This window comes from Rutidosis leptorrhynchoides, chromosome 1, assembly GCF_046630445.1.
Source record: "Rutidosis leptorrhynchoides isolate AG116_Rl617_1_P2 chromosome 1, CSIRO_AGI_Rlap_v1, whole genome shotgun sequence".
NCBI classification, from domain to species: domain Eukaryota; kingdom Viridiplantae; phylum Streptophyta; class Magnoliopsida; order Asterales; family Asteraceae; genus Rutidosis; species Rutidosis leptorrhynchoides.
In genome coordinates this window covers 337,568,387-337,586,448 of record NC_092333.1, presented here as the reverse complement: position 1 = coordinate 337,586,448, position 18,062 = coordinate 337,568,387, and positions in this window count along the sequence as shown.

The window sequence follows — 18,062 nt, the reverse complement described above, 5'->3', positions numbered from 1 at the left end:
TTATTATTCTTATTAGTATTATTACAAATAGATATTTTTTTATATAAAAATACATTACAATACAATTAATATTACATATCACTATATTTTTATTATTAAAATGATATTAATTAAGTTATATATAAAGATATCAATTAATATATAAATATATATTTTAAAAAAAAACCTTAAGGTAAGTTATTGTTTTCATGAATGATAGATATTATAATTAAATGAATTATTAAACTACTCTAATAAGAAATTATTTTAATAAATGAATTAATGAAGGATATAATTTATATTTATATCACTAATAATAATAATACATAAATTTGTTCGATTACGATTATATGTTAATTTATATACTTGATATAGGTTTGTGAATTCGAGGCCAACCCTGCATTGTTCAGTATCGTCGTATGCATATTTTAACTACAAAATATCGCATTGTGAGTTTTCATTTGCTCCCTTTTTAAATGCTTTTGCAATATATATTTTTGGGACTGAGAATACATTCGCTGCTTTTATAAATGTTTTACGAAATAGACACGAGTAATTGAAACTACATTCTATGGCTGGATTATTAAACCGAATATGCCCCTTTTTAGTCTGGTAATCTAAGAGTTAGGGAACAGAAACCTTAATTGACGCGAATCCTAAAGATAGATCTATCGGGCCTAACGAGCCCCATCCGGGGTACAGATGCTTTAGTACTTCGAATCTAAGAATGAGAGTCCCGGAATGATGGGGTTATTCTATATACATCTTTTTAAGGTCGGTTACCAGGTGTTCACCATATGAATAATTTTTAATTCGCAGGTTATGTGTACTATTTTGTACTCGGGTTACGTGTACAATTATATATCTGAAATCTTGTGGTCTACTAAAATTATGGAAATGATTGATTACGATAAACCTATAAACTCACCAACCTTTTGTAAGATCCTGTTTTCCAGTAGTATGGGACGCCATCCAAGAAGGTGGGATGTCATTCCAATGTGAAGGACTGGACGCCTTCCTGAAATCTGGACATCGTCCAGTTGAACTAGCGGGCCAGCTGTGTTCTTTTAGATATTAAATGGGGGTAGTTTGGTCTTTTCACTTGTGGAACGAATCTAAGGCCACAAGATCAGTTCATGGAGTGCCATTACTCCATTTTCAACCACCACTTCATATCCACTTCAATTCTAGAGAGAGAGAGAGAGAGAGAGAGAGAGTGATTCTTGTGTGAGAAAGCTCAAATCAAGGTAGAAAAAGCTTGTTTTGGGTCAAGGCGCGTGTTTTAAAGTTGTTCATCTAGTCCCTAGCTACATTTTGAGTGTAGTGGTAAGTCTTAACCTTGATTTCCTTATTTTAATTGGTTAGGGGTTAGGGTTTGGGTTAGTGATGAACATAAAGCCCATTTGTTAGTAATTTGGGGATTTTGGGTAAGTTTGATTCATAAGGACTCAAAGATGACTAACCTAGGGTTTTGAAATGTTAAATGTGTTTATGAACCTTAAATTGGTTAGTTAACTACAAGCACGCCTAGATGTTATGTAAGTGGGTATTATTTGGCTATGTGGTGACCCGAATGGGCGTGTAAACCTCGAAATGGGGCAAGCGGGTCTTTGATGACCTAAGTTGTTAAATAAGTATGTTAACACACTAAACTTGTGATTATATGGGTATTAAGACCATAATTGGTTATCGTTAGGGTTTTATCGAAGTTGACCCAATTTTAGGGTTAAGTGTGCAAAGGGGTCGGAATTGCACCAAGGGCCGAAATGATGCTAGGTTGGCGAGTGAGTTGGTTTACCAACTTGATTGTGTGTTTGATATGTGCCTAATGTAATAGGCACGTTACGTTGAAGGTTGCAAGTTCGGCTAATTTTTACAAAAGACTATAAGGTGAGTGGAGTAATTATACATATGTGTATATGGCGTATTTATTTGTGAATGTTATGGTATGAACCATCGAGCCAGTAGTGCCATAACATGTATGTGACAAGTGTCAAAGTGTGAACCATCGAGCCTGTAGCACTATAAAATGAGGCGTGAACTATCGAGCCGGTAGCGCCTAAGTGTGAACCAAAGAGCCGGTAGCACTATAAAATCATGATGTGAACCATCGAGCCGGTAGCATCAAGTGTGAACCATCGAGTCGGTAGCACTATAAAACAAAGTGTGAACCACGAGCCGGTAGCACTATAAAAGAGTATGACTCAAATGCGTATGGTGTGAACCATCGAGCCGGTAGCACCATAGCGTTTATGGTTAACCATATGGGGGTTTGTTGATTGTTTAGCATATTATATATATATATATATATATATATATATATATATATATATATATATATATATATATATATATATATATTGTGTTGAGTATATGCTAATGCGGTTTTGTGATATTGCACAACTTATTAGTATTACGAGTATGATGACATGCTTTTTGAGTTACAAGTTTGTATACGATATTGTGTAAGTGGTTGCAAGTAAGTAGGTTATATATGTATATGTATAACTATTGCACTCACTAAGCTTTAGCTTACCTTCTCGTTGTTTACCTTTTTAGGCTCCGGAATGGATAAGGGCAAAGGTATTCGGTTGGATTAGTGACTCTCAGGGGATTAGCTTTTGAAGTTTGGCCAAGATGTGGGTAGTTTAACCCCAAACACCATGCTCTAGTTTTAGTTTGAAACTTAAAATCTTATGGTCGAACTTGTATTTTTGAACGAAACTCGTAAAACGACCGATGTGGGCCCGATGTTGTAAAACTTGGTTTTATGGTGGAAAATTCTTAGTTTAAATATGTTAACATATTGTAAAAAGGGTTTCGTCTAAAAGTGTCGGGGAGCGGGTTTTCTGCTTGCATAAATTGGACCCCGTGATCAGTCCCTGGTAGTTCATTGGGACGCCGTTGCAAAAAGTTGGACTGTGACGACCCGGAGATTTCCGACCAAATTTAAATTTAATCTTTATATGTTTCTGTCACGATAAGCAAAGTTTGTAATGTTGAGTCTCGAAAACTTTGGAACAGTTACATGAATGCATTTGCCCTTTTGACCATTCTCAACGATTCACGAACAATTAATTTTAATATAGATATGTGTGTATATATACATACATATATATATAAATATATATAAATAATAATTGAAAATTTAATTTTAAATATTATATGTTGTTGTTATTAAAAAATAATTATGTAAAATAAAAATGAAATAGGATATTATAATAATTATTATTTAAAAAGTATCTGTATATATAAATAAAGTGTATTGAATATATATTTGAATTTATTTGGAAAATGATAGTAACACTTAATTATCATTCGATTGATAATAAACAAGTTATAAATGAACTTATGTAATTTTAAAATAAACGGTGATACGAAAATGAGTTCTATAAATTTTAGGCTTATTAAAAGTACATTTAGGATCTAACTATTTAATTTTAATATTTTTTTATATTTTACCCATAAATGAGAGTGGACGGTTGATGTAATTTTTATTTATTAAAATAAGGATCGCATTGATGTACGATTAACTTTGGATATATATTAATCATTATTATTAATTATTATTATTATTAAATTATTTAATTTACTGTTATTGATTGAATCACACTATCTTTTTATATATATACATACATATAGATTGCACAAGAGAGATACCCATCATTCTTCTTCATTCACACCCATTATAATTTCTTCTTGCTTCCTGCCAAATTCCACCGACACCATACACCAACTCTAAACTGCCACACCATCGACCTACGGTTAACTACCAACAAGTAACAACAATTCAATCACCATAAACCAAGAACCATGAACTAACCTTCTCGTTGTTTGTTTCACCTTCGGCTCAACCTTTACCCTTACTACTTTGATCGGTCCCTCACCACCTTGTTTTCTGTTCACAGCGACAACCACCATAGCCAACCATCTCGACCACCTTCGGTTTCTGTTACTTTTTCTGTCTCATTATCATGATCACTACTGTACCGTCGTGAATCACCACTTGCCACCACCTTCCACCGTGAGCAACCATTTAATCACCATCTTCTTTGTTACTCGTTCGGACCATAACCAAAAACCACCATACGTTTATAATCACCTTGTCATCATCAACTAACGAACACAAACAACCATCGAGCACCCACTTGTTGCTCGATTTCGATCACCACCCATGTCATCCATTATCAAACAAACCAACATCACACCATTGTGAATCATCACCACTGCTATACTTCCTGGGTATTCATTTGAACCAAACAAATAGCAAATAGCTCGCGACATATTTCTTTTCTTTTTCTTTTTCGTTAAATCAACACCTTTTTTTTGCACACTTGTCTCTTGTATCTACTCGAACACCAAAACCACCTTCTAACACCATAACAAATCACCACTCCCGTTAACCTGCACACGTCACTATTGCAGCTGCTACGTTCCTTCCTGTTTTGTGTCGTGAATACCCAACATCACCATAGACTCCAATTCTTTAACTCAGATTGCTGTATCTTTCTGGTTTCTGTCGGACGACAAACAACACATACATCATCATCTCAACCTACTGCTATCTCATCGTTTCTCCATTTTCCTATCTACTGCTACTTAATTGCTGTAAGGACTTTAAAACGCAAGTAAATATAGTTGTTTCCTGTTTTAAGTCTGTTCGAGGAAACCATCGCTAATCACCATTAAAACACTATTTTTTTTCTTTCCCTTTTACTGCTACAGCTTCTTTTCGTTTCCTACTTTTTGAATACCCAAAACACCACTCAATGATATAGCTTTCCAGCTGTTCTCACAATACCTAAAATTAATCTAAATGGACTTAGTTAATGTAGTACTTGGGCCAATTAAAAACTAGTTATCATCTTGGTCTAGATTAAATTTTTTCATGGGCTAGTAATCTCTAAGTGGGCCGTAAGTTTTAGACTGCTACTTCTATGATCTTATATGTGACAACCTTGATGATGAGATAATGATGGAAGTAAACGTAAAGTGTTCGAGTCTATTCTTATTAATTATCCGTGATGACGATGGTGATGTATGTGATAATTAAGATGATGATGACAATAAATTAATTATGATGATAGTTATATAAACGCGAGGTAAGTTTAATAGATGATGATGCATGATGATTCCGTGAATGATGATTAGGGTTAGAAAAGAATAATAATAAATATTAGATGATAAAGAAGTGATGTTAATGAAATAAGAATGATGATGGAATGGTGATAGTACAGTGATTATGATATGATCATAACTTTATGTGACACGTGATGATGATGATGATATATGATGTTATGATGTTAAGCATTGATGTTGATGTCAATTTGTTTTTAGAAGAAAGAAGTAGACAGACGAATAGTTTGGTTAAATAAATTCAATATGAGAATTTAAAAGAGAAATGAAAGGGGCAGAGGAATGGTTGGGAGTGTGTTAGGGGAACGAGAGATCGCGGGTTCGAGTCTCACCAGTGACAATTCTATTTAGACAAAGTTTTGAAAGGGTATACACCATTACTTTTAGTTCTATTATCATTATTAATATTAATTATTATGATTATCATTATTATTATTGTTAGGATTATTATTATTAGTTAATAATGTTATTATTATGATTATAAGTCTTATTATGATTATTATCATTTCATTATTATTATTATTATTATTATTATTATTATTATTATTATTATTATTATTATTATTATTATTATTATTATTATTATTATTATTATTATTATTATTATCATTTTTATTATTATTATTATTATTATTATTATTATTATTATTATTATGATTGTTATTATTATTGTTATTATAAGTATTATAATAATTATTATTAGTATCATAATAAGTATTATAACAAATATCATTATTATTACTATAAGTATTATTAATGTTATTATCATTATTAATTTTTCATTTTAGTACTACTATTATTATTATGATCATGATTAGGATTATTATTATTGTTATTATAAAAAAAATAAAAGTTATTATTATTTTCACTAAAATTAGTATTAATATCATTTTTGTAATTATTAGTTTTACTATTATTATTATGAGATTAATTAATGAAAACTATCATTAATATATTTATTAATAGAATTATAAATAATATTATCATTTTTATTATTATTAGTATTAACACTATTATTATTTCTATATTTTACCTTAGAATTACTAAAGTATTGTTTTAACTAACAAGTAATATATATATATAAACATATAAATATATTTACTACATATAACATAACGAAACTGAATATTTTTATATAAAATGAATATAAGTTATTAAAATAAAAATTATATCACTAATAATAATATAAATATTTGTTCGATTGCAAGTATAGGTATTAATATATATATGAATGATATAGGTTCGTGAATCCAAGGCCAACCCTGCATTGTTCAATGTCGTCATATGTATTTTTACTACAAAATACAGTATTGTGAGTTTCATTACTCACTTTTTAAATGCTTTTGCAATATATATTTTTGGGACTGAGAATACATGCGCTGCTTTTATAAATGTTTTACGAAATAGACACAAGTAATTGAAACTACATTATATGGGTGAATGATCGAAGCCGAATATGCCCCTTTTGCTTGGTAACCTAAGAATTAGTAAACCGATCTACTAATTGACGCGAATCCTAAAGATAGATCTATTGGGCCTAACAAACCCCATCCATGGTTGCAGATGCTTTAGTACTTCGATGTTGTTTTATCATGTCCGAAGGATTTCCCGGAATGATAGGGGATATTCTTATATGCATCTTGTTAATGTCGGTTACCAGGTGTTCACCATATGAATGATTATTTTTGTCTCTATGCATGGGACGTATATTTATGAGAAATGAAAATCTTGTGGTCTATTAAAATTATGAAATGAATATTTATGATAAACTAATGAACTCACCAACCTTTTTGGTTGACACTTGAAAGCATGTGTATTCTCAGGTACGAAAGAAATCTTCCGCTGGGCATTTGCTCATCTTAGAGATATTACTTGGAGTCATTCATGACATATTTCAAAAGACGTTGCATTCGAGTCATTGAGTTCGTCAAGAATATTATCAAGTCATTTATAGTTGAATATATTATGAAATGGTATGCATGCCGTCAACTTTCGATGTAATGAAAGTTTGTCTTTTAAAAATGAATGTAATGTTTGTAAAATATATCATATAGAGGTCAAGTACCTCACGATGTAACCAATTGTAATGTATTCGTCCAGATGGATTAGGACGGGTCTTTACATGTGGTATCAGAGCGGTGGTCTTAGCGAACCAGGTCTTGCATTAGTGTGTCTAACTAGTAATTGTTAGGATGCATTAATGAGTCTGGACTTCGACCGTGTCTGCATGTCAAAAGTTTTGCTTATCATTTCTTGTCGAAAATTATCTACTTATCATTCTTAGTCTAGACACATTTTACTGCATTGATTGCATGAATAGTGTATAGACAAAAATTCATATCTTAGCGTATCTGTTACTGTAGACATTTCTTGATAGCTTCCGTAGATTCCTCCGTAACTTATGGGATTTTAGTATTATATATACATATGTAAATTATGTATTGCAGGGTACTAATCTACATCCTATAATCTATTTCTTATCGAAAATCCTTCATCTGATCGTACGAGATGAATCCCTCAACCAGTTCGAATTCGCTATTCCGATATAGAGTTTCACCTAAGCTCCGAAAGCAGTGTCACCAGAATGAATCAACCAATCAGTCATCCCCAATTCATCTGATGGGTTCGTAGTTGACTTACTCATTGGAGACAAAAAGAAGGTGATCATTTCCATCAACCAAATTCACCTCTTGGTAAAGAACCTGAAGCACTTACCGTCGAACCCATCCGAAATACCATTCTCACCCTCATTTCCCAAAAATCTCGTCATGATTACATACTATCTCAGATTCTAAACCTTATTCATTCGATCGTTACGACCGACAATCATCCCGGAATAATAAAAGAAGTCAACGAACTTCGCGCTCAAGTAATCAATTTGGAGAATATGGTACAAAATTTACTAGCTTCAGCAACATCACCGACACCAACAGTACCATCAATAGCAGCACCAGTACCATCAATAATCCATGCCTCAACATCGTATACTATACCTCGAGTATAATCATCATTCTACGTAATGTTCTACCTCATTTATCTTCGTTCGACATGACGATTATGTAATCTCTAATGTTTTAGAGATTATGTATTCTAGTTTTAACGGTAAATCAAATGAGATTAATATCATATTAACTCATTAAATCCATGATTACATCTGAAGAAAATATATATGTAAGTACATTTTCATAAAGATTGTAATTAAGAATTCTTTTTGTACAAACTGATTATGGTGAAAATATTTTAACGGTTAGGTAATACCCGAGAAATATTTAGATTTCACATTAATAAGTTACACTGTACATTCTTCGAATCTGATTCAACAATCAATTACTATCCTACTTACAACCACCAATATACGTATTCGTTCACCGCAGAGTAACCATTTTCATCCAATTTCATATTTGGATTTTGACCTATCAGAATCCAACAAGTGGCATAATGAAGAAAACATTGGACAAAATAAAATTTGTTAGAAACAAATAAATTAATTATGAGAAATTTTGTTAAGAATCCACACTAACTGTTCTTAGCTAACTGTTCCTAGATAACTGATTACATTTTATTTATCACAATTTAATTATCGCAATTTATATTCTCGCAATTTTATTTATCGTCATTTAATTTCTGTTATTTATTTTACGCACTTTAAATATCGGGACACGTATACAAGGTTTTGACATATCATATCGACGCATCTATATATATTATTTGGAATAACCATAGACACTCTATATGCAGTAATGACCGAGTTAGCTATACAGGGTTGATGTTGATTCTACATTAATATATATACTTTGAGTTGTGATCGAGTCTGAGACCTGTACACGGGTCACGATACGTATTAATTAATTCGAAAATTATATATTAAGCTATATATGAATTATTGGACTGTTAACTGTGGACTATCAACTGTGGACTGCCAACATTGGACAATTAAAATGAATTAAAATATTGATTATAACATATGAAACTAAATAATTCTTCAAGTTTGCCACTTGATCTCATCTTAAACCTCATTTGTATCTTGACAATTACAATCCGCGTTCAAACCTTTCATGATTCTTGAAAACACCTCAATCGAGAGGATGAACCAACCGCACTTTATCCACGAACAGAAAGATTTATGCATATAGCTATGCACCTGAAAAACACTCGGAACCTGAGTAAACGTTTAACACGTATCTGTGCTAGCTCCTTTGGCGTTGTTATTACCGAAAATAACTTTTCAAACCCTTCCCAAATTAGTCAAATTTGTCACAGCTCCAACAAATCCACTTCGACTTTTCATTCGAATTAATCTTATTAAAACCTTGTTATATAAGTTACCTTTCATCATCGTTACCGGAGACTTGTTTATGTTCCACCACATTAGCAGTAAACTTACCAACCACTTAATTACTCATTGACTTAAGTCTCTCTAAAGAACTATTACATTTGCTCCTTAAAACCCTATCGTATACTCATCTGCATCTTATAACGAGAATTGCCATACCAATTACCAAGAATCAGCAATCAATATTTCGAATCTCGCAGCATTCCTATGTTAATAGTTATGTATCTATATATAACTTCTATCTTCTCGATTTACGAACTTAAATTCCGAATTTCTGAAAAAAGCTCTAGCCTATGAATCAGTTTTCTGAGTTCTGAAAAAGCTGATGAAGCAGCGCAAACTGAAGACTATTTAAACAGTCAAAAGTTTGATGATAAAGAATGAAGTATTGAAAAAGCTCAAAGATTTTGATACTGAAAAATGAATTGAGCAAACCATGAAGGAGATTCTGAACAAATCACAAAGACTAAACTTGTACATAAAGAATCCTGACGATTCTTTTCTGATGAAATCTTTAGCGAATACCTTGTTCAGTAAATTGTTCTAAATCATCGCGAATGAATTTCTTCATCACAATTTGATTCTAAAATTCTAAGATATTATCGTATCTTTTATTATTAATATCCTCAATATTTCTGAAGATATCTTCATAAATATTCTCGTCCGATATTAATTACCTCTCCGCTCTATCTGTGTTATATCATAAAAGGAAACTGTTTTAGTTTCTATATTCCGTAAATCTTCGAATTTAAAATATGAATGTTTTTGAAGTAGTGTTGGAAATTGATGCATGAGTTAGTATAATATAATGACACTTGATCAACGTGATTATATTACAGTAAGTTATGCTGAGTTTCTAATGGAACGTGATGATTCACATATCATAACGTCATCATGTGCCATATTACACGACTCTTGTATTCTACTTAACCTCTAAACATATCAAGAAATTATTTTTCTTGATGATTCGGCATTTTCCAAGGTATTCTGGTAATTTGACAAATCAAGTTTGTGCCATTACAATTTCCTTCTTAGAACATCAACTATGTTCATTCCAAATTTCATATCTACAAATTCTGTACCATTACTCGCTTTACTAGAGGTCGAGAAGATAATAAAAAGGCAAAGAGCTCCAAAATATAAGAGAAAATATAAAGCCAAATAACAACACGGATATTACAAACCGTGTATGTCAATGTTTATCACAACATAAAGACACGGGAGAATTAAAAACACTATAACCCCAAAGGAGAAGTAGAAGAAAATAGATTCCTCTGGTGGAAGTTGGAAAAAGGAGAATGATTGTTGCGATAGTAAGGATAAGGACAAGGATCGGTATTGGATTAAGCATTTTCACAATCTTTTGGATGTATGAATTAAGAAAGAAAGTATAGGAACGGTGAGAATAATGGAACGGAAGAGTTTAATTTATAATGGAAATATCAGACAGAGTAATCGAGGTAGATCACCGTATTTAATTATAGAGATCTTAATTTCCTTACTCGATAAGAATCAAATCTTTTAAGATTTCGAAGATTTTCTTTAAATCCCTTGAATTCCAGAATTCAACCAAGACAACGTCAAAAGTTAAGATGCGCCTTGTTTTCTAAATTCAACCATGACTCTGTCAAAAGTTAAGACGAATCTTTACGTTTCCTATTTCAATATTTTACGATAGCTTCACTCATACGCTTCAAGTAACCGAATCGTTTAATCTATATTACTCGGTAATGATAAAACTCTATTTACCACCCATATTCGCCAGGAAAACATTTTTATTGTTAGCCATGACGACCTCACTCAAATTTCGGGACGAAATTTCTTTAACGGGTAGATACTGTGACAACCCGGAGATTTTCGACCAAATTTAAACTTAATCTTTATATATTTCCGACACGATAAGCAAAGTTTGTAATGTTGAGTCTCGAAAACTTTGGAACATTTACATGAATGCATTTGTCCTTTTGACCATTCCCGACGATTCACGAACAATTAATTTTAATATAGATATGTGTGTATATATACATACACACACATATATATAAATAATAATTGAAAATATAATTTTAAATATTATATGTTGTTGTTATTAAAAAATAATTATGTAAAATAAAAATAAAATAAGATATTATAATAATTATTATTTAAAAAGTATCTGTATATATAAATAAAGTGTAGTGAATATATATATATATATATATATATATATATATATATATATATATATATATATATATATATATATATAGTTTCGAATTTATTTGGAAAATGAGAGTAACACTTAATTATCATTCGATTGATAATAAACAAGTTATAAACGAACTTATGTAATTTTAAAATAAACGGTGATACAAAAATGAGTTCTATAAATTTTAGGCTTATTAAAAGTACATTTAGGATCTAACTATTTAATTTAATTTTTTTATATTTTACCCATAAATGAGAGGGACAATTGATGTAATTTTTATTTATTAAAATAAGGATAGAATTTTATACCATAATGACCAAAATAAATAAATATAGTTAATCTAAAAATTTGGGATTTTTCCGAATGTTTTTAACCGTCACTAAGTAATAACGGTGTAAGAACTGACAGTCCATAATTTAAAAGTTTAATAGTATCATGGCGGCTAACTATTGGATTCATTGCTGTACGATTATGTAATACCCCGTCAGAATCCACTAACGGAATATTAACTCCTGGTCCCACAGTTTAGCGGTCACGCCCTCTATATGAGACGTTTCCGAAAAGTATTCGCATTAATCATTAAAACAAAGTCATTTAATAAAGAAAATGTAACTGGAAACATTTGACATTAATGACTAAAGTATATGAACCCAAAACATCAGAGAAAACTATTTAAATGCGAATATTTGTTCTTGAAATAAAAATAGAATTCATGCTGGACGCCGTCCAGTTCTAGCAGCAAACAGCACATAACTTCAAATAAAGCGGAAGCACTAGCTCTATGTACCTGAGATGAAACATGCAAAATGTCAACGAAAACGTTGAGTGAAACTACAGGTTTAGTAAATCATTTGTAAGTTAGGCCACAAGATTTTCTTGGAAAACATCATAGGAAAAGTATACATTAACATGAGCACTTGATTATAAAACTTTAACCTTTGCGTAGGCTGAGCCCACATCTTTCATTTACCCTATACTGGCGATACACCGATCAAGTGTACATGTAACAACTACATAAGCACCTGTTTAACGTTGCGGTGAGGTTTGTCAAACCTAACGGTACCATCTCTATAAGTCGAGCTTACAAAGTAACTAATATAATCAAGCTAAGGGATTTTTGATCTGAAATCATATGTATATTCTTAGTAAGTTACTCGTGCCAAACACGTAAAAAATTTGTAAAAAAAATAGCATGCATCTCATCCCTGTAAAAACGTAGTAGGGACTGTAGACTCACCTTAGCAAAAGCACTCGTAAAGATCTTAGCGAACTGTACTGTAGTCGAACGCTCTCAACTGAACAACGCAACCTAAATAAGTAAATCATCTTAAGTATACACTAATAGGTCAAACTTAGTCTACCCATAGTGTACGTAAAGTCTTAGTGCTCAGACTGCCTCAACAAACACGTAAAAGTCAACTAATCCAAGCAAGTCAACAAAAGTCAACAAAGTCAAACCAAAAGTAAACTCGGTCAAAGTAGTCAACTAAAGTCAAACATCTCAGTAAGTCATGCAAACATAGTCAACAAGTCAAACTTAAGTCATATAACATGTTAACGCTCGTAGTTTAGCAAATCGCATTTTCCACATCTTAAAGTAAACCTTCGAAAATCACACGTCATAAAGAAATACACTCATAGCACATAGCACATAATTCATAAAATTATGATCAACTCCAGATCTTATCTGGACTTAAAAAATATTCCAAAAAGTCCAGCCAGGGCCTCATACGATAAATAAAAGTCCAATATTAGAAAGGCTCAAGTTCAGGTTCATTACAGAAAATTCTGCTCGGGCGTCAGTTTTTAAACATTTTTCATAAAATATAGAAAATAGATTTTAATGAACGGCTAATTGGTGTCATCTCACGACATCTCAAAATTTAAGTGATAAAATAATCAGAAGCATTGCATTAGAAAATTCGTACAGATTTGCAAAACATTACAGACTCATCAGTTTTTGAATATCAACCGGACACATCACAAAGATTAGCATATAACTCATGGCAAATCACGTTCTTGCAAGTTTTCATACAAATGAAACATGTCAAGGAACATCTAAAGTAACATATTCAAGAAGCTCAAAGTCTAAAACAATTCCTAGTTCATGCTATCAATTTTTATATAAACTTAAAAACAGATTCAGCATTCTTTACGAACCAAAACTTCATTTAACCATATCGGAAGCATTACATAACCTTTTAACGAAAATCTTTAGTCTAAATTGCATAAATTTTCACAAGGAATATATTAGAACAACTTTCATAAGCTAAAACACATAGCATGCAACTCATAAAATTCGGATTTCATGCAAACCCTAACGTAATCTTCGATTACGCATATCTTGAGCATACGATAGCGAAATCACGCAAAATTGGAGTCTAAAATTAATAATTTCTCGATATCTTTCTAATTAAACATATTACAAAGTCAGATCTCATATCAATTTAATCATATCATCAATAAACAAATTCATTTTTCAATCATACAACTTTAATTTCGCAATCAATCAACAATTAACAACACTAGACATCATTAATTGAGCACTAGACTCTAATACACCATGTAATTGAACAAAAAACTGAATTATTAAAGTTAGGGTTACTAATTATACCTCAAGCGATTAAATCGAACACACTAACGCGTAGAGAACGACACAAGGAACGTCTTTCGTGCACAAGGTTTCTTCCAAAAACAACTTTTGATGGTGGTAAGGTGGTGGTGATGGCCGACGGCCAAAGAGAGGGAGAGGGGAAGGGGGTTTCGACTTGTAGAGGAAACAAATGAGGGTTCTTGTGATTTATTTTCCTTTTATAGTTAGTAATTAGGCCTAAACACCAACCACTAATGATCCACTAGCCAAATTAAGTCCATTAAGGTGCATGCGGGGTGGGTTCGGCCGTAGGGCCCTCTAATGGTTATCCTGGGCTCGTTTTGCTAATATACTTGTACGCGCGTGGTTCGTTTCGAGTGCCGTTAACCGTACCGGGTCTCCGGAATGTTAACTAGTCGTTGAAACGCAATCACCAAGTTTAATTCATTAAATAAATAATAAATTAAAAATAATTTTCTCAAAGTCAATAATTATCGAAAATAATTATTGTGTCGTTTTTCTGAGTTCCGTAAACTGATAAGTCTTCTAGACGATAAACTTAACTGTAACGTTTTCTAGTTCTTTCGCTATCCGAAATAAATCGTAAATTAATATAATATATTAATTCAAACATTCCTTTATTAAGTATGTACTTAAGTCAATTAAATACACAAAGTTTAAGTAATCACCGTTAAACACTTAACGGACAAGTAACGATAGTAAACGGAAAAAGTCGGATTGTTACATTACCCACCTGTTATGAAAAATTTCGTCCTGAAATTTTAGTGGTCATCCGCCGTAGTCGTCTCCTCGGGAAACAGTTGCGGATACTTAAGCCTCATCTGGTCTTTACGCTCCCATGTGAATTCTGGTCCTCTTCGGGCATTCAATCTAACCTTAACCAATGGAATTATGCTTTGCTTTAGTTGCTTAATCTCGCGATCCATAATCTCAGCTGGTTCTTCAATGAAATTAAGCTTAGGATCTACTTGCACTTCATCTAATGGAATCACTAACTTTTTATCTGATAAGCATCTCTTCAAATTGGAAACATGAAAAGTATCATGAACTTCGCTAAGTTCCTGCAGTAGTTTCAATCTATACGCTACCGGCCCAATTTGTTCGGTAATCTCAAAAGGTCCAATATACCTCGGACTTAAATTTCCTCTTTTTCCAAAGCGCACTACACCTTTCCAAGGTGACACTTTAAGCATAACCTTGTCTCTAACACGAAATTCCAAATTTTTCCTTTTAAGATCTGCATAACTCTTTTGACGATCTCGTGCTATTTTCATTCTTTCTCGAATCTGCACGATTTTCTCGGTCGTTTCATGTACAATCTCCGGACCAGTTAATTAACTATCTCCTAACTCAGTCCAACATAAAGGCGATCTACACTTTCTGCCACACAGTGCTTCAAAAGGCGCTGCCTTTATACTCGCATGATAACTATTGTTATAAGAAAACTCTACTAACGGTAGATGTCTATCCCATCCAATTCCAAAGTCAATCACACAAGCTCTTAACATGTCCTCTAGTGTCTGAATCCTTCTCTCACTTTGACCATCAGTCTGAGGATGGTATGCAGTACTCATATCTAAACGAGTTCCCATAGCTTCTTGCAAAGATTGCCAAAATCTGGATGTAAATCTACTATCTCTGTCGGAAATAATGGATAGCGGCACTCCATGTCGTGAAACTACTTCCTTTAAGTAAATCTGTGCCAACCTCTCCATCTTATCCGTTTCCTTAATCGGTAGAAAATGAGCAGACTTCGTAAGACAATCCACGATAACCCATATCGTGTCATAACCTCCTATCATTTTAGGCAACTTAGTGATAAAGTCCATCGTAATATTCTCCCACTTCGATTGGGGAATCTCTGGTTGTGTCAGTAGTCCTGACGGCTTCTGATGCTCTGCCTTAACTTTAGCACAAGTCAAGCACTTACCAACATAAGTAGCGATATCGGCTTTCATGTTAGGCCACCAATACAGTGCCTTAAGATCTTGGTACATCTTGTCAGATCCAGGATGAATAGAATACCTTGTCTTATGTCCCTCTTCTAGCACTAGTTCCCTTAATCTGCCAAAATTAGGTACCCATATTCTGTCGATAAAATACCGGGTTCCATCATTTCGAGTGACAAACTTCTTATCAATTCCTCTAAGTGATTCAGTAGCAACATTCTCTTCCTTCAACGCTTCTAGCTGTGGGTCACGTATCTGGGAAGTAAGGTTCCTTCGAATAGTCAAGTTCAATGCTCTAACTCGAATAGGCTTAATTCTCTCCTTCCTACTCAAAGCATCTGCCACTACATTAGCCTTACCAGGATGATAGCTAATGTCGCAGTCGTAATCGTTTAACAACTCAATCCAATGTCTCTGTCTCATATTAAGCTGGTTCTGATCGAAAATATGTTGCAAACTCTTGTGTTCCGTGAATATAGTGAACTTCGTACCATACAAATAGTGTCTCCACATCTTCAACGCAAAAACTACAGCACCAAGTTCTAGATCATGAGTCGTATAATTCAATTCGTGTATCTTCAATTGTCGGGATGCATATGCAATCACTTTCATACGTTGCATTAACACACATCCATAACCTTGCCGTGAAGCATCGCAGTAAACTACAAAATCCTTGGTTCCTTCGGGTAAAGACAAAATCGGCGCAGTCATTAACTTCTCCTTTAACAACTAAAATGCAGCTTCATGCAATTCTGTCCACTCATACTTCTTACCCTTGTGAGTCAAAGCTGTTAACGGTCGGGCAATAGTAGAAAATCCCTCAATGAATCTCCTATAATAACCCGCAAGACCTAAAAATTGTCGTATCTGAGTTGGCGACTTAGGAGTCTCCCATTTCTTCACTGTCTCTATCTTTGCAGGATCAACTTGAATACCATTGACACCTACAATATAACCCAAGGATTGCACTTCTCGCAACCAAAAGCCAAATTTTGGAAAGTTCGCGTACAGCTGCTCCTTCCTGAGCATCTCTAGTAACAAACGGAGATGTTGTTCATGTTCTTTCTCACTTCTAGAATATACCAATATATCATTGATAAACACTATAACAAACTTGTCTAGATATGGCTTACACACAGGGTTCATGAGATCCATGAACACAGCCGGTGCGTTCGTCAATCCAAACGGCATTACTGTAAATTCATGATGACCATAGCGTGTCCTAAATGCTGTCTTAGGTATATCTGATTCCTTCACTCTCATTTGATGATAACCTGACCTTAGATCGATCTTAGAATAACATGCTGATCCTTGCAATTGATCAAACAAGTCATCAATCCTCGGCAACAGATATCTATTCTTGATAATTAACTTATTCAACTCTCTATAATCAATACAGAGTCTCATAGATCCGTCCTTCTTCTTCACAAACAGTACTGGAGCTCCCCACGGTGATGAGCTCGGTCGAATGAATCCTTTATCTAAAAGCTCTTGCAGTTGACTAGACAACTCTTGTAATTCGGGTGGTGCAAGTCTATACGGCCCACGCGCTACTGGTGCCACTCCAGGAACCAAATCAATCTGGAACTCAACGTCTCTATGCGGAGGTAATTCGGGTAACTCATCTGGAAAAACATCGGGAAATTCTCTAACAATGGCCACATCTTCGAGTTTCTTGCCTTCAGATTCAGTTTTACTTACATGAACTAACATAGCAAGACAACCCTTCCTCATGTGGTTTTGCACCTTCAAACAGTTAATAAAATGTAACGGCGTATTGCTTCGCTCTCCATACACCATTAAAGGTTCACCTTCAACAACAGGAATACGAATCGCTTTCTGATGACAGACAATGTCAGCTCT